Source organism: Somniosus microcephalus, chromosome 8, assembly GCF_052327205.1.
Source record: "Somniosus microcephalus isolate GS21.2 chromosome 8, FLI_Smic_1.0, whole genome shotgun sequence".
Classification (NCBI taxonomy): domain Eukaryota; kingdom Metazoa; phylum Chordata; class Chondrichthyes; order Squaliformes; family Somniosidae; genus Somniosus; species Somniosus microcephalus.
In genome coordinates this window covers 146,643,710-146,666,624 of record NC_140994.1, presented here as the reverse complement: position 1 = coordinate 146,666,624, position 22,915 = coordinate 146,643,710, and the positions used below count along the sequence as shown (strand labels likewise).

The following is a 22,915-nucleotide window of genomic DNA, read 5'->3' as shown; positions in this document are numbered from 1 at the left end:
CCCCCCTTATGTATTGTGAATTAATTAAACAGACTAATAATAAGCTACAACTTTATACTTTCCAAAATGTGGACAACATTTGGAAAGATTTGGGCCTAGAAATTCAGTTGGGCGCGCCAGCCGTTAGCGCCTTAGGGGGAGTAGATCTCGAGCGCTAGGCGCTTATCGCCTGGGCGCAGCGCGATCTGCGCCTCTCCCCAACTTCAGGACACATTTAGCGCCGGCGCAAAGTCTTAGCGCGCGCCCTGCTGCGCGCGCAGATCATGACGTCATATAATAGTGCAACGCCCTTTGTGCGCCCCAAGCCGGAACTTCACTCGCGCCGGCCCATTGTGCGCCGGGCGTCCCGAGTGACTGTGAAGTGGAACGGTACACAGGCCAGCCGGGCCGGGGGGAGCTAATTAAAGGGCACTTACCCAGCAGTATAAAGGCCAGCCATTTTGCAGCATTCACTCTTGTGCAACGGTTTTTTGGACAGAGACCAAGGAGGAGAGTTTACTGGTTTGGACCAACACTTGGACAGGTATTTTTGGCTCAGGCCAGAGCTTACCAATTATCTTAGCCTTCATTCAGAGCTCAGTGTTTGCCAGCATATAATGGGGGCTGCATTGGGTGGCAACGCTGAATTTCAGCCTTATGCCAGAAGGGCTTACAGACGCCGTGAGAGAGTGGCAGCCCTGGCTAGACGCAGAGGGGGCAACAGGCGTCGCCAACTGAGGCCTTACCCACGCAGGGTATACCGCCAGCAGACCTCCTATCTGACCATGTCTGCTGCGACGTGTGTTAGGAGGCTGCGATTCCGAAAGAAGGTGGTTGCAGACATCTGCCGGCTGCTTCAGAGAGATCTGCAGCCACAGCTGATGCGCAGGACGTCTCTGTCGGTGGCAGTGAAGGTGACGGTGGCTCTCAACTTCTATGCCTCCGGCTCCTTCCAATCCGCTACTGTGGACATCGCTAACATCTCCCAGTTCGCCGTGCATTGCTGCATCCGCCAGGTGACCGAAGCCCTTTTCAGAAGGAGACATCAATTCATCTCCTTCCCCATGACCCTGGACAAGCAGCAGCAGCGTGCACTGGGGTTTGCAAGAATAGCGGGCTTCCCCATGGTGCAGGGCGCCATTGACTGCACGCATGTGGCTTTGCGGGCACCTCTTGAGCATGCCGAGGATTACCGCAACCGGAAGGGCTACCATTCCCTCAATGTACAGTTGGTGTGTGACCACAGGCAGCGCATCCTAGCTGTCAATGCCCGCTTTCCAGGCAGCAGCCACGATGCCTTTATCCTGCGACAGACAACTGTGGCTGACATGTTCCAGGCACAGCCTCCCCCAAGAGGATGGCTTATCGGGGACAAAGGCTATCCTTTGTGTACCTGGCTCATGACCCCGCTCCGCGCGCCCACGACCCCTGCTGAAGAGGCATACAACGAGAGCCATCAAGCGACGAGGAACCTCATAGAACAAACAATCGGCGTGCTCAAGCAACGGTTCCGCTGTCTCGATCGCTCCGGGGGAGCCCTCCAGTATTCGCAGGATCGAGTCTCCCAATTCGTCGTCGTTTGCTGCATGCTGCACAACCTGGCTATCCGCAGGACTCAGGCACTGCCACCTCACGTTGGACCACCACCTCAGGAGGAGGAGCATGAGGACGACGAGGACGAGGAGTACCAGCCCAGGAGGGACGCACAAGGTCCAAGGGCCGCCCGTCGTCGGCTTATTGAACGTCACTTCTAGGCCCCCTGTCAGGGAATGGCTTGCGCCAATGATAGAACATGATTGCAGCCGCTCCGCAAGCCTGCAGCCGGTTAAGGCAACAAACACTTCAAAGATCAAACATGGACAATGTGAATAAATAAAATGCTTTATTGTACAAACTCTGGGCCCTTCCCACATGAAAACCAAAAACAGAGGAAACCCACAAAAAACACTCAAACACATTACTCGCTCCCACAACCTGGGGAGGATTAACAAAATAGGGCAACTAAAATGGCCGTCATTCTCGGCCTTCGTCCAAAACAAACATCACATCATCGGCCTTCAAAAAACTAACATCCAATTCTCGGCCTCAAGAAACAAACACAAATGGCCACACATTCGAATATTTGGCCCGCTAGGGCGATGCCTTGGCCATCTTTGGCTGGCCCCTGCCCGCCCTGCTGCTCCGCCTCAAAGTAAGGCCATTGGCTGCTGCAAGGCTGGGGGCAGGCTCCTGAGGGGCACATGTCGTGACGGCAGATGCCCTTGGGGGTCGGCCTAGTCGAGGTCTGGGCGTCGAGCGGCCGGCTGTTGATTGCTGCAGCTGTGGCTGGCCAGCATCAGTCGCTGCAGCAGCTCCTGGCAGCTCCACTGGGGGAGTGGCAGTGGCGGCTGGAGGAATGGCGGCAAGCTGGCGGATGGCAGGCGCTCGCTGGTCGCCTGAGACACTGGCACTCGCCTGGGCCAGCACTGCAGCATGCGCACCAATCTGCCGAGGGACAGACCGATGTGCTGCTGCAGCGCGCCGGGTGCCCTGGCGATGCCTGGCTGACACAGCGAGTGTGGCAGCAGTGAGTGCCCGTGTTGACCTGTTCACTGCCCGCAGCAGAGCAGCCAGTGACTGGACGGCACCACTAATCACCTGGCCAGTCGCTGCAAGATCTGCCCTGTATTCCGCCCGACTGGTGGCCTCTAAGGGCCCGAACTCGGCCACACTCCGAGAGAGGGAATCGATGGACTCAGGCAACCGTGACACTACCGCCATGAGCTCCGTGTGCCGGCGCTCCGAGTCCGCGGACAAGTCTTCGAGGCCCTCCATCTCCTCGGCGAAGAGCATCTCCTGACTGGAGGCCGGACTCTCCCTCTGGGGAGAAGGCCGCCGAGCTGGCCGACCTTTCCTGCATTGCTGGAGGCCGCTGGGCCCAGCAATTGGACTCCCCTCCGACGCATCCCCCCTCTGGGGAGAAGGCCGCCGAGCTTCCACCCCCCTCCCGCCTTTCCGCAGCACGCAGGCCCCAGGAGCTCCCCTCCCCTTCGACACTTCCGCCACGCTGCCCTCCAGGGAAGACGTGTCCCCTACATTGGCCTGGGTGGCCGCGGCTGAGGGTTCCCCTGATGGGCCGCCTTCCTCTTGCTCCTCCTCCTGCTCCTCCTCGGAGGGTCTGTCACTGGCAAGTTGGACCTCCTCTTGACCATCTGAAAGCAGGAAGGCACAAGAGTAGCTTTAGAGTGAGGAGAGGGCGTCAGTGCGGGATGCATGAGTGGTGGCATTCAGCGCATTGGTCGGACAGTGGCAAAGGATGTAGATCTGATGCGCAAGTGGGACGAGAGAGGTGCAAAAGGTGATGTCCTTACCATTGCTTCCCAGAACAGGGTCAGCATCTCCACATGCAACGGGCCCAATCACCCAGCGACCCATGAGGCGCTCCACGCGATGTTGCAGGTCGGTGAGTGGCTGGAAATGGGGTCGTCCTCCCCCGGTCACAGTCCAGCTCCTGCGGTTATTCGCCAGCTTGGCCTGCAAGAGAAAGGACGGCCTCTAAGTACAGTGTGTCGCCGTGATCTTGTGTGCACTGCCTCCCATGGTGGAATAGCCTGGCCAGTGTGTCGCCATGATCTTCTGTGCACTGCCTCCCATGGTGGAATAGCCTGGCCAGTGTGTCGCCATGATCTGGTGTGCACTGCCTCCCATGGTGGAATAGCTTGGCCCGTGTGTTCAGTGCAGAATGTGCAATTGATGCTCATGCCTGTGCCATAGCTGCTGGATGAAGGCTGGCCATTAGAGCTTTCAGGTCCCTTTGCCCATAATGTGAGGTGCACATGCAAGGATGAGGAGGTCATTGGAAAGGGTACTCACCCTGACAATGCGTGTGAGGTCATTTATCTTTTTGCGGCATTGGGCACCGGTCCTGGGGACGTCGCTGTTGGCTGACAGCTTGCTGGCGACGTGCCTCCAGGCTCTCCTGTAGACGCGGACCGTCGCCTTCTTGCCATTGTCCGGGTACAAAACATGGCGCCTCTTCTCCACAGCAGCAAGCAGCACACTCAGATCACGCTCTGAGAAGCGCTGCGCACGTTCACGGGCCTTCTCCATGTCTTCAGGCGCTATTTGGGTCCAGCAGCAGTGTTCAGGCCTAGCTGGAGGGCTCCACTATCCAGGGCGTGGCAGCAGACACAGTCGACCCTTCCCCCTTAAGAGCTGGCCGGCGCCAGGGTGTCTGCTGTCAGTCACGAGATGGCCGCACCTGCGCTGCGCCCGGCCTAGGCGCTATCGATCATCACCTCCGGCTTAGCGCCCAGAGAGAGGCGTCCAACAGCAGTTTTAGTGCTCGCCCGAACTAGTAGGGCGAAGCTAATGAATATCGGAGAAGTGGCCTAGATTTGGAGGCGGACGCCCCACTTTAGCGCCCCAAAAGTGGCGTCAGTGAATTTCTAGGCCTTGGAGTGCAGTGTAGCAAGGCTACTATAACACTTAAGAAAAATGAAATACTGATGAATCTGTGCTGTACTGTCTCAAAGGCCATTGTATCTTTGCTAAGATGCAGTGCCCAAAACTGAATGCAGATGATATTTGACCAAGGCTCTGTAGAACTGAAGCATAACTTTCTCACTTTTGTTCCAACCTCTTGAGATAAAGGCCAACATTCCATTAGCCTTTTTGGACCCGTGCATTAGCTTTTAGTGATTTGAGTACATGGACAGACAAATCCCTTTGCTTCTCCACAGCTCCTAGTCTCTCACCATTTTTCCTTGAATGTTTCTAGGTTTTGTCATTTCTGCCTTCTCTTCCTCAAATTTTGTTATAATAGTTAATTAAAATTACAAACAAATTAACCAATACATGCTTAGTTCATTAAAGAATGTGTTAAGTAAATTATGTCAGAACAGCAGGATCCATCTGTACATTACAGAAAATGAACTGAGCACAGAAACATCTCAAACATGGGGCTGTTCTGTAGTTGCTATGCTTTTAGTTCTATGTTTGCATCATTGAGGCCAGCTGCAGACATGATGAAGTCTGATAGCACTATAACCAGCATTTTGCCTCACATTTCAGAAGCAAAATCTACATTGTGCATTTGAATGGTGAGTTGCCATCTTATTCATTGTTGCTTGATTATGCTTTGACCTTGAACACACTGATACATTGCTTTCTTTGCTTGTGATATACTGTGATTTTATCTTAAGTCAGATTTGTTGATACCACAAAATTACCAATGAGCATTTTAGTATTTTTAATCAAACCTACAATGACTATGTATAGTTTTGAGAATAGTTTAGTTGCACTGTATTGGGTTAGTAAAGATAATATAATTTTAGTTAGTTGATGGAATAATGCAAAAAGGAAGTGGAGAAGATTTCTGGAATACAACACTGATTTTACTGCATCAAAATGATGTTTTAATTCAAGGTACATTGCTTTATTTTTTAAACTCATCATATTTTAACTGCCGATTAGTTTATCTTAGTGAGGCTGTTCAGAGATATGTGTTTTAAAAGATTCCACATTAATTTTAGGAATTAGCTGTACAAATACTGAAAATCAGGAAATCCTGTTATTGTAGAATATACTCTGCAGTTTACTCACACCTTCCTTGTACAGTTTGGTGTTCGTCAACCCTGTACTGCTTGTCCATACAGATTATCTATTTATGGTCTTTTCTTGCTAGAATATAGTGATCGCTGTTCACTTTCTTTACCCCCTTTATGCAGATTCTGTGTCCTACATCCCTGTTCCGTTCTGTGACACCTGGAAGATAAGACTAGTGCAATGGAGCTTTCTAATTAGGAAGATACCATATGAAGTGCCTGGGCAGGGTTTGGGGGATGGGATAAGCCCCAGTGTGCAGCTGCTGATTATTTTGCATGGATGGCTGTAGAGAAAAGGGTGTTGTGCTGAAAGAGGCTGCTGGTTCTGGTAAGTGTAGATATAATTCACTACTGTCTTATATTATTTGCCTGTAGCACAGATTCTTTATTAGAACATTCTGTTGCTGGTTGAGCTGTTGTGTAATAGATTTCTGTAGAACATGGCAATTTCTGGCTGCATTTTCACATCTGAATGTTGGTCTGATATATTATCTGAGCTAGAGCAAGAATTACTGCCGGTGAATGAGTCCAGATCTTTACCTTATGAATATTGTAATGAATGTGTATAATGCATTTAAAACCATTTTATATTAGGCATGCTTACAAGAAATAATGTATAATACTCATGTATTTTCTGTAGAATAAAAACTGCTGATAAAACAAAAATCAGATTGTTCATAATCTATTTTAAATTGCACACAGATAAACTATTTAAAAGAAATCCATCTTGCTTTTATTTAACAATAGGATTGATCTATTCCTATGAAGTTGTAGATCAATCTGGTGGTAGCTGCAGTTGCCAGTTCACATCGTTGTCATGGTGATTGTACTATGAGCCTGAAATAATATAGTTGGATCTAGGCTGATGAAGGGTATTATCAGTGAAGAGTTTGCGTTTGTGTCCTTCTGCACGTGGCTTATTTTTTACATGCTAAAGATTAATTTAAATAAAAAAGGGAAGAATGTTACATTAGATGTGTTAATTCTTTACATGTAGTATTTAACTATAGATATTGACAATTTGCTCTTTTTCTGCTGCTCAAACAGTTGCATTATGGGCAATATAATGACTTTGAGTTCTGAGGACCACAAATAATATTCTTATTGCCTTTATAAAATGGGAGCATGCAACACACAGGTGGTGCTGTACAGATGAACATGTAATATAAAGAGCCCATATTTGATTTATATACTTCTGTTCAGTGTTTGCTTCAATGATTTTCTACATGCATTCTCTTGGAAAAACTAGGCTATGCTGCAGAAAGATATTGATAGATTTGATAAATATATTCTGTTCAATAATCTTAGCAGTTTGGGCAGAAATTATTTGCTTTAGGTAACCACTATCAAAGGTACTTGAAGCAAGGAAGATTACTTGAAAATTACGAGTAATTTTATGCAGTTTACATAATTATTTTCTCTATAGCATTTAAATTGCTTTGGATTTTACAAGGTTTACCCATTTCTTTTTGCAGAAGTTTTTAAAATTGTAATCGTATGACAGTATGTCAATTTCCAGTACTTGTGATATAAAAATGATCTCACATCCTGGTTTTTAACAATACGCAAGGTCAGCATCAACAAAGGTTTAACTTGCTGACCGAGCATTTGTTTCTTCTAAAGGATTGTGGAAATGATAGTTGTAGTTCTCATGGCTTTATAGCATTATTATGTAGTGTTTAGAATTTTATTACATTTACATTTTATTCTTTGTTAACCTCTGATCAAAATATCTATTAAATTGAACATCTGGGTTAACAGCCTACCATTTCTGTGGTAGGTTTAGAAAAGCCAGGATTCATATTGCAAATTAATTCATTGCAGGTACTGTATTTTTTATATGAAATATTCAAAATTAATTTGAGTTTTTATAGGAATTTTTAATAAGATTTAAAATAGTACAAATATTTATTTTACAGTGGAACCTTGATTTATCCACCATAATAGATTACTGTACACTACCTATTGCTGTGCCTCTCGCTACCTGCCTACATCTGTCCTCCCAAACAAATTTCACCAATGTTCCTTTTGCTAGCAAAATCAGCTGGCGCTACAACAGCTAATCCATCAGTCAATCTGCCAGGTCAGCTTCCCCACACACCTATTCAGCAGCCTTGCCACAGACCTGAGAAAGGCTACCATCAATGTTCCCACTGGATCCTTTCAGCTACACAACTAAGTATGTAGGCATTTGGCATTCACGTCCAGTGATCTGATTGGCAGTCACCACATAGAAACATAGAAACATAGAAGATAGGAGCAGGAGTAGGCCATTCGGCCCCTCGAGCCTGCTCCGCCATTCAATGAGATCATGGCTGATCATCCAAATTCAGTACCCTGTCCCTGCCTTCTCCCCATATCCCTTGATCCCTTTAGCCTTAAGAAATATATCCAACTCCTTCTTGAATATATTTAATGAACTGGCCTCCACCGCCCTCTGTGGCAGAGAATTCCACAGGTTCACCACTATCTGGGTGAAGAAATTCCTCCTCATTTCTGTCCTAAATGGCTTACCCCTTATCCTTAGATTATGAACCCTAGTTCTGGACTCCCCGGCCATCGGGAACATCCTTCCTGCATCTAGTCTGTCCAGGCCTGACAGAATTTTATAGGTTTCGATGAGATCCCCTCTCAATCTTCTAAACTCCAGTGAGTATAAGCCCAATCGACACAATCTCTCCTCATACGTCATTCCTGCCATCCCAGATATCAGCCTGGTGAATCTTCGCTGCACTCCTTCCATGGCAAGAACATCCTTCCTCAGATAAGGCGACCAAAACTGCACACAATACTCAAGGTGCGGTCTCACCAAGGCCCTGTACAACTGCAGCAAGACATCCTTGTGCCTGCACTCGAACCCTCTCGCTACGAAGGCCAACATACCATTTGCCTTCTTAACCGCCTGCTGCACCTGCATGTTTACCTTCAGCGACTGGTGCACAAGAACACCCAGGTCTCTTTGCACTTCCCCTTCTCCCAATCTATTGCCATTCAAATAATAATCTGCCTTCCTGTTTTTGCCACCAAAGTGGATAACCTCACATTTATCCACATTATAGTGCATTTGCCACATTTCTGCCCAACCACCCAACCTGTCCAAATCGTACTGGAGTTTCAGGACATCCTCCTCACAGCACACCCTCCCACCCAGCTTTGTGTCATCTGCAAATTTGGAGATATTACATCCAATTCCCTCGTCCAGATCATTAATATATATCGTGAACAGCTGGGGTCCTAGGACCGATCCCTGCGGTACCCCACTAGTCACTGCCTGCCACTCGGAAAACGACCCTTTTATTCCAACTCTTTGCTTTCTATCTGCCAACCAGTTCTCTAGCCAAGTCAATACCTTGCCCCCAATCCCATGTGCCTTAATTTTGCACGCTAATCTCTTATGCGGGACCTTATCGAAAGCCATCTGAAAGTCCAAATACACCACATCCACTGGTTCTCCCTTATCTATTTTACCAGTTACATCCTCAAAAAATTCCAGTAGATTAGTCAAGCACGATTTACCCTCTGTAAATCCATGTTGACTTTGTCCGATCCTGTTACTGCTTTCCAAGTGCTCTGCTATTACATCTTTTATAATGGACTCTAGCATTTTCCCCACCACCGATGTCAGGCTTACCGGTCTATTATTCCCTGCTTTTTCTCTACCACCTTATTTGAATAGTTGGGTAACATTAGCTACCCTCCAATCCATGGGTACTGTTTCAGAGTCTATCGAGTTCTGGAAGATGACCAGCAATGCATCTACTATCTCCAGGGCCACTTCCTTAAGTACCCTAGGATGTAGATTATCAGGCCCTGGGGATTTATCGGCCTTCAATCCAGTCAACTTCCCCAACACCATTTCCTTACAAATACTGATTTCTTTCAGTTCCTCCCTCTCATTAGCCCCTATGCTCCCCGACATCTCTGGGAGGTTACTTGTGTCCTCTTTTGTGAAGACAGAACCAAAATATGTATTTAATTGGTCAGCCATTTCTTTGTTCCCCATTATAAATTCCCCTGATTCTGACTGTAATGGACCCACGCTTGACTTCACCAATCTTTTTCTCTTCACATATCTATAAAAGCTTTTACAGTCAGTTTTTATGTTCCCTGCCAGCTTACTTTCATAATCTATTTTCCCCCTCTTAATTAATCCCTTGGTCCTCCTTTGCTGAATCCTAAACTGCTCCCAATCCTCAGGTTTGCTGCTGTTTTTGGCCAATTTATATGTCCTCTCTTTGGATCTTATGTTATCCCTAATTTTCCTTGTTAGCCACGGTTGAGTCACCTTTTTTGATTTATTTTTATACCAGACTGGGATAAACTAATTCTGTAGTTCATCCATGCGATCTTTGAATGTTTGCCATTGCCTATCCACCGTCAACCCTTTGAGTGACAATACCCAATCAATCCTACCCAACTCGCATCTCATACCATCATAGTTCCGTTTATTTAAATTCAGGACCTTAGTCTCTGAGTCAACTACTTCACTCTCCATCTTAATGAAGAATTCGATCATATTATGATCGCTCCGACCCAAGGGGCCTCGCACAACAAGATTGCTAATTAATCCTTTCTCATTGCATAACACCCAGTCTAAGATGGCCTGATCCCTAGTTGGTTCCTCGACATATTGGTCCAGGAAACCATCCCGTATACACTCCAGGAATTCCTCCTCCACAGTATTGTTACTAATTTGGTTAGCCCAAGCTATATGTAGATTAAAGTCACCCATGATGACTGCTGTGCCCCTATTGCACGCTTCTCTAATTTCCCTTTTAATGCCATCCCCAACCTCTGCATTACTGTTTGGGGGTCTATACACCACTCCCACTAACGTTTTCTGCCCCATGGTATTTCTCAGTTCTACCCATACAGATTCCACATCATCAGAGCCAATATCTTTCCTTACAATTGTGTTAATCCCTTCTTTAACTAGCAATGCTTTCCCACCTCCTTTTTAATGATCCCAGCTGATTTTAAAATTGATACAGAGCTTGTCTGTTAAAAAGCACTCATGTGCCACTAATGACTGAATCATAGAATTGTACAGCACAGAAGGAGGCCATTTGGCCCATTGTGCCTGTGCCGGCTCTTTTTAATAGTTATCCAATTAGTTCCACTCCCCTGCTCTTTCCCCATAGTCCTGCAAATTTTTCCCCTTCAAGTATTTATCCAATTTCCTTTTGAAAGTTCTTATTGAGTCTCTTCCACCACCCTTTCAGGCAATGCATTCCAGATCATAACAACTCGCTGTGTTTTTTTTCCCTCATGTTGCCTCTGGTTCTTTTGCCAAATATCTTAAATCTGTATCCTCTGGTTGCCAACCCTTCTGCCACTGGAAACAGGTTTTCCTTATTTACTCTATCAGAACCCTTCATGGTTTTGAACACCTCTATCAAATCTCCCCTTAATCTTCTCTGCTCTAAGGAGAACAACCCCAGTTTCTCTAGTCTCTATGTAACTGAAGTCTTTCATCCCTGGTACCATTCTAGCAAATCTCCTCTACACCCTCTCTAAGGCCTTGACACCCTCCCTAAAATGTGGTGCTCAGAATTGGACACAATACTTCAGCTGGGCCCCAACCAATATTTTATAAAGGTTTAGCATAATGACTGTTTAAATGCCAGGCTCGGTATTGATTTCAAAGTTGGCAGCTCGCTGAGATCAGCATTACAGAGGCTGCCAACGTAGAGGTGAATGAATTCTGTAGCTCGGGGACAGTGGTTGGTGTTGGGAACATCCTTCATTGGCTGTATTGGGTCTTTGATATCGTGGCTGTCATTGTGCATGTAGAGTGAATCTGAGATAGTGCATGAACTGTTTGATAAGCTGTTATTGTACCAACTAATCTTGCTAGCCGGAGAACACTGAAACAACAAAATTCTGGAAGTTCCGACTCTCACTGGTCTCCCATTGATAATCATGAATGCAGATAATAGGACTATAGATAATCAAGACTGTATTGTAATTTTAAAGTTCTAATCATTCATAATCTTAAATGTCAGGTTTACATTAGGCACCACACCTTAAAAAGGATATATTGGCTTTGGAAGGAGTGCAGCGCAGATTCACCAGAATGTTACCAGGGCTCCAAGGATTAAATTATGAGGAGAGATTACATAAATAGACTTGAATTTCCTCGCATACAGAAGGTTAAGGGGTGATTTGATTGATCTTTTTAGGATTTTAAAAGGAAATGATAGAGAGAAACTTTTTCCTTTGGTGTGGGAGTTTAGGACGTTAAAATAACCTTAAAATCAGAAAGGCCATTCAGGAGTGAAGTTAGGAAACATTTCTTCACACAAAAGGTGGTGGAAGTGTGGAACTCTTTCTCACGAAAAGCAGTAGATGCTTGCTCAATTAATAAATTTAAATCTGAGATCGATAGATTTTTGCTGGCCAAGGGTATTAAGAGATATGGAGCCAAGGTGGGCGGATCAAGTTGGGATAGAGATCAACCATGATCTCATTGAATGGCGGAACAAGCTCGAGGGGCTGAATGGCCTACTCTTGTACCTATATTCCCATAATTAAATTGATTAACCAGCACATTATATTGAAAATGATGCATTCTCCCACAACTTAAAAATACAAGTGCCTCATTAAAAGATATCAGCTGTATGGTGTGCCATATTGCATCTGAATGAAATACTAACTTGTTACTTTTTTATTGAAAAATATTAAAGTGACATTGATTGATAATGACAGTCTTGTTAAATGGAGTGTTTTCCATAATTTTTTTCAGAAAATGGTAGATGGTACAAAACCACATAGTAATTAATCATACTCTTGCTATGAAGCTTCAACATAATTTTGAAATTATGGCATGATGCCTCATTTATAATATGCCTTCTCTAGCCCTCAAATAGTGAAATAGGGAAAATATTGTGCTGTAGACCAGTGTCAAATGGAGAAATACTGAAACTACCAATAATTTGTCTTATCAGTAATAAGTCTCGCTGCAAGTGACCTTCAGTTCACATCCCTGTAGTTTAAGAAGAAGGCCCACCACCACCACCTTCTCTGGGCAACTAGAGATTAGCAATAAATGCTGGCATTGCCAACGCCACCCACATCCCAAGAATCAATAAAAATACAATTGTGGGTGTGCCAAGAGAGTTTACTAAAGGTACAAAAGACAAACTGTTACAACGCTTTCATTGACCCAGCATCTTTAAGAACACAACTGAATTTGTAGGATGTGTTAGTATATTAGTATATGGGTAAACCAGTGGTTCACAGCACAATGCCTTTGGAACCGCTACTGATTATTAATGTATCTTTCAAAAGTGCGAACATCGGTATCGTAGGCCTCATGCCTGCCAGGAGTCAGCTGGGGAAATTATAACCATGGTACACTACTTGTCTAGGTATCGGATTCTCTGGCTATCGTGTGAATGGACACTGATATTGTGGCCAACACATTATTACAAATGTTCATTTGAGTCAGATTCCCAGAAGATATTTTGTCTGACCAGGGGGATAGCTTTATGTCCCAGCTAGTCATTCATTTGTAGCAACAGTGCCAAAGAAAATAACTTTGCTTTACTTTAACATCCTCAGATGAATGAGCTGGTAGAGACATTTAATGGGACACTAACTTGCATGCTTCATGCATTCACTAAGCAAAACCCCAAGGGGTGGTGCAAAATATTGCCATATTCATTGTTTGCCTACAGGGAAATAACCCAAGACTTTACAGGGTTCTCACAATTTGAATTGTTATACGAATGCTGAGTTAATGGTAATCAGAAAGGCATGGTTTTGGAAGATCATTGACCAGGGCAGAAATGTAGTGGTTCGAATTGAGGCATGACATGATCAGTTGGCTGAGCATGTACAATCAAATCTGGAACATGCGCAGGGCTGCTGAAAAACTGGTTCTGTTGTCAGTGGTGTAACAAATTGCATACTTACTGGGCAAGCATAGTGGCGAAAGGTTGCAACAAGATCGATTGCAAAGGCTTGATACCTAATTGTTCATGTAAGTGCCAGGTCTATCATGTGAATATGCTAAAATCTCACCTTACCCCTAAAGAGGCAGACCTGTGCATCATGGTTGCCTTGGAGAAAAACACAGTTATAGACTTCTAAGAGTAAAACTGGTTCCTCGGTGGGTGAGTTCAATAATCTTCCACAGAGAAGTAGCAACATGGAAAAATGTAACTAGGGTTTTGGTCTCTTCTTGGGCCACATGCAGTCATCCAAAATTCTCATGGCTTGCAAAATGGAAACACCACTAGGTATAAAGACAGTTTTGATCTTCTCAAGCACTGTGTCACTGGTATTCTTGAATACTGAATCTGAAATAGAGTGTAGTAACTGTAGAACATACCTTGGCATGTTGAAGCAAACATTCAGGTGTTTGGACAGATCTAGGTATGTACAGCTCCAATAAGGTAACACTAATCTGCCTATACCTGTAATGTATATACCTTTAAGGGGGGGACTATGTTTTACAGCTCATGTATACTGCACTCCCGGCAGTGACCACACCTGTATATAACACTGAGTAGTAATCTGTACAAATCAGTTGCAGTTTGAGCCACGTTGAGTAAACACCTGTTGTACCGTTCTCCGCAGTCCGTTTCTTATTATACACAGACGTAACATTGGCGACGAGGCAGGTTCGAACCTACCTGCAACTCTGCATCACCTCCCGGGGATTCGTTCCTGGAGATCAGTGGATTGGAGGTCAAGGCCAGAGACTCGGGCGTCGACCACGGGCAACCACCCAGTCATCCAGCAGAGACTCGAGAATTGCGGGGGAGGCTGTCGAGAGCCAGGCTTGGCTTTCCAGTCGAGGTGGTCCAGCGAAACGGGCTGGCAACAGGTAGTGCGCAGACCCTTCCCGGATGGCGGCGGGCTAGAGCCAGGCCAAGCGGCACAGCAAAGGGCCGAGCAGCGTCGACGGGGAGAGAGAGAGAGGGCAGAGCGCACAGGGCGCAGCCGGTGTTCAGGGGCCGAGCAGCGTCGGAGAGAGGGAGAGAGATGCGCAGAAACCCACGAGGCGCTGCCATTGCCACGAGGACCGCCGAGAGCGGCGTTGGCAGCAGCGCAGGAGAAGCGCGCGAAACCTACAGGGCACCGCCATTGCCACGAGAACCGCCGGGAGTGCCGTCGGCAGCAGCGGGGGAGGAAGGAAAGCGCGGGAGACGCCATTTTAACCCATTGGGAGACGCCATTTTAAACCACACCCAAAATGCCGAAGAGTGGCAGTATCACCGCATTTGACAATGAAGTCGAAGATTGGACTGCATATGTCGAACGAATAGAGGTGTACTGCAAGGCAAATGAGGTGTTCGATGACAAGAAAGCGTCAGTATTGTTAAATTTAATGGGAGCAAAGACGTATGGTTTATTACGAAATCTAGTAACCCCAATGAAGCCAATGGAAAAGAGTTTTGAAGACATAGTAACGATACTAAAGGAACATTTAAACCCCACACCGCTGCTGATAGCAGAAAGATTCAAGTTTCACAAATGGAACCAGCATAAGGATGAAAGCAATGCTGATTATTTAACAGAACTGCGCAAACTATCGAAACACTGCCAGTTTGGAGCGGGACTGGCAGATACCTTAAGGGACAAGTTTGTGTGTGGGCTTCAAAGTGAAGGAACCCAGAAACGGCTTTTATCTGAAAAGGACCTTACGCTGGAAAAGGCTTTCAGCATTGCGGTATCATATGAAGCAGCAGCACGGGGCGCTGCAGAGATACAACAGAGACCGCAAGAATATGGAACAGAGAAGTGCTATCGCTGCGGCAGAACAACACACGACCAGAATGATTGCTGGTTCAAAGACAAAGTGTGCAGACAGTGTAGAAAAGTAGGACACATAGCACGAGTCTGCAGGTCGGGAAAGAAAACCAGCAATAAGAAACCGACCAAAGGGAAGTACAAGAAGGTACATAAGGTAACAGAGAATAGTTCAGACGAACAAAAGAGTGATAACGACTCTGAAAGCAGGGAACTGAGTTGTCTGAAACTACATAATGTGATCACAACGGAGGATCACCGAACCATTTGGGTCACTCTCAAGATAGCAGGAGTCCAGGTAAAGATGGAATTGGACACAGGATCAGCTCTAACAGTCATAAACCGACGGGACTACGAGCGGCTATTCTCACACATACCCTTGAGAGACATAAAAATTATTTTGAAGACGTACACGGGGCAAAAAGTTTACCCCAAAGGAAAAATAAGGGTGACCGTTATATATAATGGTAAGGAAACACCAAAACTAGACCTGTATGTATTGCAAGGTGGAGGACCACCATTACTGGGACGTGAATGGATCCGGAAAATACAACTGGATTGGCATTCCATACAGGCACTGACTGTGGCTGACAAAAAAGGATGACGACGTCACACCTGGGCGACTGTCAAAGATCCTAACTGACGCGAAAGAAGTGTTCCAGCAAGGACTCGGAACACTGAAAGGCATGACAGCGCCGATTAAAATTGAAGAAAACGCAAGCCCAAAATTTTTGCGATCCGCCCAGCCGTCGAAGCAGAGCTGGAGAGTCTGGAACGTTCAGGTGTACTGTCCAAGGTAGACTGGAGCGAGTGGGCTACACCCATCGTCCCTGTGATGAAAAAGTCATTGAGCAGCACGCCTGGGGAACCAAGGAAGGTTCGCATCTGTGGGGACTTTAAGGTAACGGTGAACCCGGTCCTTCACATCGTACAATATCCACTTCCGCGGATTGAAGATATTTTCGCCTCGCTATCTGGAGGGAAACGCTTCACTAAGATTGATCTGGCCCAGGCGTATCTGCAAATGGAGGTAGAAGAAGCATCAAAAAAATACCTCACAATCAACACCCATAAAGGTCTCTACCAATACAACTGGCTGGTATTCGGGGTAGCATCAGCTCCGGCTATTTGGCAGAGGGCAATGGAACAAGTCCTGCAAGGGATCCCAGGGACCCAGTGTTATTTGGACGACATCCTGGTCACGGGCGAAAATGACAGTGATGACCTTGCCAACCTGGAGCAGGTGCTCACTAGATTGCAGGAATATGGGCTCCGAGCTAACCGCCCCAAATGCGAGTTTTTTAGAAAACAGATCTCGTATTGTGGCCACGTTATCGATAAAGAGGGGTTACATAAGTCCCCAGAGAAGATTGAGGCAGCAGTCAAGGCTCCAGCACCGGAAAACATGTCACAACTGAGGTCGTTCCTCGGGCTGGTAAACTACTACCATAAGTTCTTGCCAAATTTGTCTACAATACTACACCCACTGAACACCCTACTGCAAACTGGGGTGCCATGGAAGTGGAATGACGAATGTAGACAAGCTTTCCAGAAGAGCAAAACACTAATCACATCGAAAGAGGTATTGGCCCATTACAACCCAGCATTACCAATTTGGTTGGCATGTGATGCGTCACCCTACGGCATTGGAGCGGTGCTGTCGCACAAATTCTCAGATGGCTCAGAGAGGCCAATAGCCTTTGCGTCACGATCACTAACCTCAGCCGAGCGTAACTACGCCCAGATTGACAGGGAGGCACTCAGCCTAGTGTGGGGAGTGAAAAAGTTCAATCACTATCTGCACAGGCAGAAATTCACCTTGCTGACTGATCACCAGCCTCTTGTCTCCATTTTTAATCCGAAGAGGGCGTTCCGGTGATGACTGTGCAACGACTACAAAGATGGTCACTTTTTCTAGGGGCGCACCACTATGAGATTGAATATAAGGGCACGAAACAGCATGGAAATGCTGATGGGCTATCACGCCTGCCAGTGCCTACTGCGGAGGAAGCACCAGCAGTGGATCCTGTCGAAATATTCCATTTGACTATAGTTGAATACCTACCGGTAACTAACGCTTGTATCGAAAAGGAAACCCGAAATGACCCGACACTGTCTCGGGTATATGATTTGACGGTGAAGGGATGGCCAGCACATGGCGACTCACTGTTGCCAGCATTCTCGACAAGGAGAGAACAGCTGTCAGTGTGCCTGGGGACCTTGATGTGTGGATCCCGAGTGGTAATTCCACCCAAGTTAAGGGATAGAGTGCTCAATGAGCTTCATGAGGGTCATCTGGGAGGGGTTAAAATGAAAAGCCTAGCCAGGGCTTATGTGTGGTGGCCGGGAATCGATAAACAAATCGAGGACCTGACCAAGAGCTGCTCAGGATGCCAGAAAGTCCAAAATGCACCACCACAGACCCCTCTACACCCATGGGAGTGGCCCTCATCTCCATGGCAACGGGTGCATATTGATTTTGCTGGTCCATTCATGGACTCAATGTTTCTAATAGCCGTGGATGCGCACTCGAAATGGCCTGAGGTCATCACAATGTCCTCCACCACCACGGAGAAAAGTATTGCAGTCCTACGGACCATTTTTGCCAGGAATGGCTTGCCAGAACAGATTTGCTCCGACAACGGACCACAGTTTGAGTCTGAAGAGTTCCGGAGGTTCTTGAAAAAGAATGGGGTAAGGCATTACACATCCGCCCCGTATTATCCAGCCACAAATGGATTGGCTGAGAGGTTTGTACAAACCTTTAAGAAGGCAATAAAGGCTATGTACAATGACAACATTCCACTGCAGCACAAGGTGGACAATTTCCTGTTCGCCTACCGGAATGCGACACATGCAGTCGCCAACCAGGCCCCAGCCATGATGTTCTTTTACCGAAGGTTAAGATCTCGCCTAGATTTGCTCAGACCAAACGTACGAAGAGATGTTGAGAGTAAGCAATTCCAGCACATCCATGAGAAGCCAACAAGGAGCTTCAATGTAGGGCAACCAGTCTTGGCCCGCGACTACCGAACAGAAAAATGGCAGCCAGGAACGATATGCACACGGCAGGGCCCACTAATGTACACAGTGGACGTTGGGGAGAGCATCGTGAGATGCCATGCTGACCAGATCCTAGAGTCACAGGAACAAGTCAACCCCATGCCTCGCCCATACGTACCTGGTGATGAACCCGACGTACAGGTCGCATCTACCCCAGAAACAGTAGCATCGGAAGCTGATGAACCAACCGACGACAGGGGGCCAGAATCGCCTCCGCACCAAGCGCAAGACACTCGGGAAAGGCGCTATCCAGAAAGGATCAGGAAGCCTCCCCAAAGACTGAATATATAAATAGACTATTTTCAGCAAATGTTGCATGTTAAAAGTGTTAATTGTAATTAGTTTGATATTTAATTGTTAAATGAGTGTTATGGTACTGTTAATCTAAAAGGGGAGGAATTGTAATGTATATACCTTTAAGGGGGGGACTATGTTTTACAGCTCATGTATACTGCAGTACCGGCAGTGACCACACCTGTATATAACACTGAGTAGTAATCTGTGCAGATCAGTTGCAGTTTGAGCCACGTTGAGTAAACACCTGTTGTACCGTTCTCCGCAGTCCGTATCTTATTATACACGGACGTAACAATACCCGTAGTGCCCAACTCTCCCAGTCAACTCCCAAAGCTCAATTTTTCCTGAAACAGGGAGGTTATCTTCCAATTTCGTGCTCTCAGCAGAGAGCCTCATGTGCCAAAAGCATATATCGGAAATTTGGGCCAAGCTGTAACATGCTTTATGGTTCAAAAATCATAGTGTGCTCTTTAATTTCCAATGTACTGTCAGCAGGCAAAGGCCAAGTTGAAAAAATATCCCTGTGTTGCAGATTCTTAGAAAGAACACTGGCAGACTGCAGTGCAACCAACTTTTTAATCCTACATATGATAATAATAATAATTCAACTTTATTGTCATTGTACAATGCACAAGTACATGAACAACGAAATGTGATCTTGCAAGCTCCCATGAGTCCAGTACAAATAACATTAACATTAAACGTAAATAGCATGTGCATGAATGCCTACTGTTTGGTTTTCTGGTGCTTCCCTTTGGTGATTGTGTATGACATATATCTTTTTTTACCTATTCTAGTACTTTGCAAGACTACACACACATACATTATTGCACTTCCACATCTGAGTTGGCCACCTGCAGTATACTATTTGCCTTATCCTCCAAGACTGCACCAATGCTTAATGCTCAAAAAGTATCCTCAGAGGCATGTGAGGACCCTCAAAACTGGAGTGGCTGTCATTCCTCTCGGAGTTGGGGCCTGAGATGTAGACACTACTTTCTCGCACAGTGTGCTCTCTGGCACATGTGGTAGCGTTGCATAGAGATAATGAGAGGATTGTAATTGTGGCTAGTCTTGGAGACAGCACCATCAACATGCACTGTCTCATTATGGCCATTGATCAGTGTAACAGGAAACCTGATGGCTCTGCCTCATAGTTCCCCAAGCCTGTCGAAGCCCCTATGACAGCAGGCTGAGCATCCATGGGAACTGCTGACTGCCCTTAGGGTCTCTGTCACAGGGGCCCAACTGAAGACGTCAGTAGCTTTGCCATATGTTCCATGTTGGACTACAGTATTGTTATCGTTTTTATGGGATGCGGGCGTCGCTGACAAGGCCAGCATTTATTGCCCTTGAGAAGGTGGTGGTGAGCTGCCTTCTTGAACTGCCGCAGTAATTCTAACATTTAGCTTCGAGTGGTAGTTACAGCATTTCAAGATACAAATACAACGACTCTAATATTAACAGCTCACTCTCCAGCAACACAACACGCGCTGCACAAACATTGTGTGGTGAAGGTACTCCCACAATGCTGTTAGGTAGGGAGTTCCAGGATTTTGACCCAGCGACGATGAAGGACCGGCGATATACTTTTAAGTCAGGATGGTGTGTGACTTGGAGGGGAACTTGGAGGTGGTGTTCCCATGCGCCTGCTGCCCTTATCCTTCTAGGTGGAAGAGGTCGCGGGTTTGGGAGGTGCTGCCGAAGAATCCTTGGCGAGTTGCTGCAGCCATGGTACGCTGGTGGTGGAGGGAGTGAATGTTTAAGGTGGTGGATGGAGTGCCAGTCAAGCGGTCTGCTTTGTCCTAGATGATGTTGAGCCTCTTGAGTGTTGTTGGAGCTGCACTCATCCAGGCAAGTGGAGAGTATTCCATCACACTGCTGACTTGTGCCTTGTCGATGGTGGTGAACAAATATTTTGTATCAGTCTTTACAGTAGAGGACACTAAAAATACCCCAACACTGGACAAACAGGGGGCTATGGGGGGGAGGAGCTAAACACGATTAAAATCACTAAGGAGGTGGTGCTCGGTAAGATAATGGGACTTAAGGCAGATAAATCCCCTGGACCTGATGGCTTACATCGTAGGGTCTTGAGAGAAGTAGCGGTAGGGATTGTGGATGCATTAGTGGCAATTTTCCAAAACTCCCTGGATTCAGGAAAGGTCCCAGCAGATTGGAAAACTGCTAATCTAACGCCCTTATTTAAAAAGGGAGGCAGACAAAAGGCTGGAAACTCCAGACCAGTTAGCCTAACATCTGTGGTTGGCAAAATGTTGGAGTCCATTATTAAGGAAGCAGTAACAGGACATTTGGATAAGCATAATTTAATCGGACAGAGTCAGCATGGTTTTACGAAGGGGAAGTCATGTTTGACAAATTTGCTCGAATTATTTGAGGACGTAACAAACAGGGTGGATAAAGGGGAACCAGTGGATGTGGTGTATTTGGACTTCCAAAAGGCATTTGACAAGGTGCCACACAAAAGATTACTGCACAAGATAAAAAATCACGGGATTGGGGGCAATATACTGGCATGGGTGGAAGATTGGCTATCTAACAGAAAACAGAGAGTTGGGATAAATGGTTCATTCTCGGGTTGGTAATCAGTGACTAGTGGTGTTCCGCAGGGGTCAGTGCTGGGACCCCAACTCTTTACAATCTATATTAACGATTTGGAGGAAGGGACCGAGTGCAACGTATCCAAGTTTGCCAACGATACAAAGATGGGAGGGAAAGCAGTGAGTGAGGAGAACATAAAAAACCTGCAAAAGGACATAGACAGGCTAAGTGAGTGGGCAAAACTTTGGCAGATGGAATATAATGTTGGAAAGTGTGAGGTTATGCACTTTGGCAGAAAAAATCAAAGAGCAAGTTATTATCTAAATGGAGAGAAACTGCAAAGTGCTACAGTACAAAGGGATCTGGGGGTCCTGGTGCATGAAACACAGAAGGTTAGTATGCAGGTACAGCAGGTGATCAGGAAGGCCAGTGGAATCTTGGCTTTTATTGCAAGGGGGATGGAGTATAAAAACAGGGAAGTCTTGCTGCAGTTTTACAGGGTACTGGTGAGGCCACACCTGGAATACTGCGTACAGTTTTGGTTTCCATATTTAAGAAAAGATATACTTGCTCTCGAGGCAGTTCAGAGAAGGTTCACTCGGTTGATTCTGGAGATGAGGGGGTTGACTTATGAGGAAAGGTTGAGTAGGTTGGGCCTCTACTCATTGGAATTCAGAAGAATGAGAGGCGATCTTATCGAAACATATAAGATTGTGAGGGGGCTTGATCAGATGGATGCGGTGAGGATGTTTCCACTGATGGGTGAGACTAGAACTAGGGGGCATAATCTTAGAATAAGGGGCTGCCCTTTCAAAACTGAGATGAGGAGAAACTTCTTCACTCAGAGGGTAGTAAATCTATGGAATTTGCTACCTCAGAGAGCTGTGGAAGCTGCGACATTAAATAAATTTAAAACGGAGATAGACAGTTTCCTAGCTGATAAGGGAATAAGGGGTTACGGGGAGAGGGCAGGGAAGTGGACGTGAGTCTAAGTTCGGATCAGCCATGATCCTATTGAATGGCGGAGCAGGCCCGAGGGGCCGCATGGCCTACTCCTGCACCTACTTCTTATGTTCTTATGTTATGTTTAAAGGTTTTGGGGAGTCAAGAGGTGAGACACTCACCGCAGAATACCCAGCCTCTGACCTGCTCTTGTTGCCACAGTATTTATGTGGCTGGTCCAGTTATGTTTCTGGTCAATGGTGACCCCCAGGATGTTGATGGTGGGGGATTCAGCAACGGTAATACCATTGAATGTCATGGGGTGGTGGTTAGACTCTCGCTTGTTGGTTTTAGTCATTTGTCTGGCACTTGTGTGGCGCGACTTGTGAAACCATCATGCAAGATTGTGTACATGCAACTGGTCTATTTCTATGTCTGAGTCAGCCTTGGCCTGGTCCTCGGTGACTATTATTGGACAAGGTCAGCTCAATGGGTACAGGAGCAGCCAATGTATCTTTGCCAGGACAGCATTATTGGCTCTAAATTGTCACCATATAAACCGTAGTAACTGTTATGACATGTACATGTATCGTGGATTAGATGGGAGGATTATTTTGGGCTGAATGCATGTTAGGATGTGAATAAATATTCAAAGTGCACTGTATAAAACACTAGTTAGGCCTCAGCTAGAGTACTGCGTGCAATTTTGGTCACCACATTACAGGAAA

At 46.1% G+C, this 22,915-nt stretch overlaps 1 protein-coding gene across 6 annotated transcripts in view; it reads left to right on the top strand.

Annotated features, from left to right (window-relative positions):
• The window catches only part of psd2 (pleckstrin and Sec7 domain containing 2), a 301,948-nt gene that overhangs the window by 56,042 nt on the left and 222,991 nt on the right, over positions 1 to 22,915 (top strand). For 3 of the 6 annotated variants that reach the window (XM_085995218.1, XM_085995219.1, XM_085995214.1), the window contains exon 2: positions 5,688 to 5,892. The exons of the other annotated variants lie outside the window; for them this stretch is intronic. The gene's annotated coding sequence lies outside the window, so the exon portion shown is untranslated. The remainder of the gene's footprint in view (positions 1 to 5,687; positions 5,893 to 22,915) is intronic. 6 annotated transcript variants of the gene reach the window in all.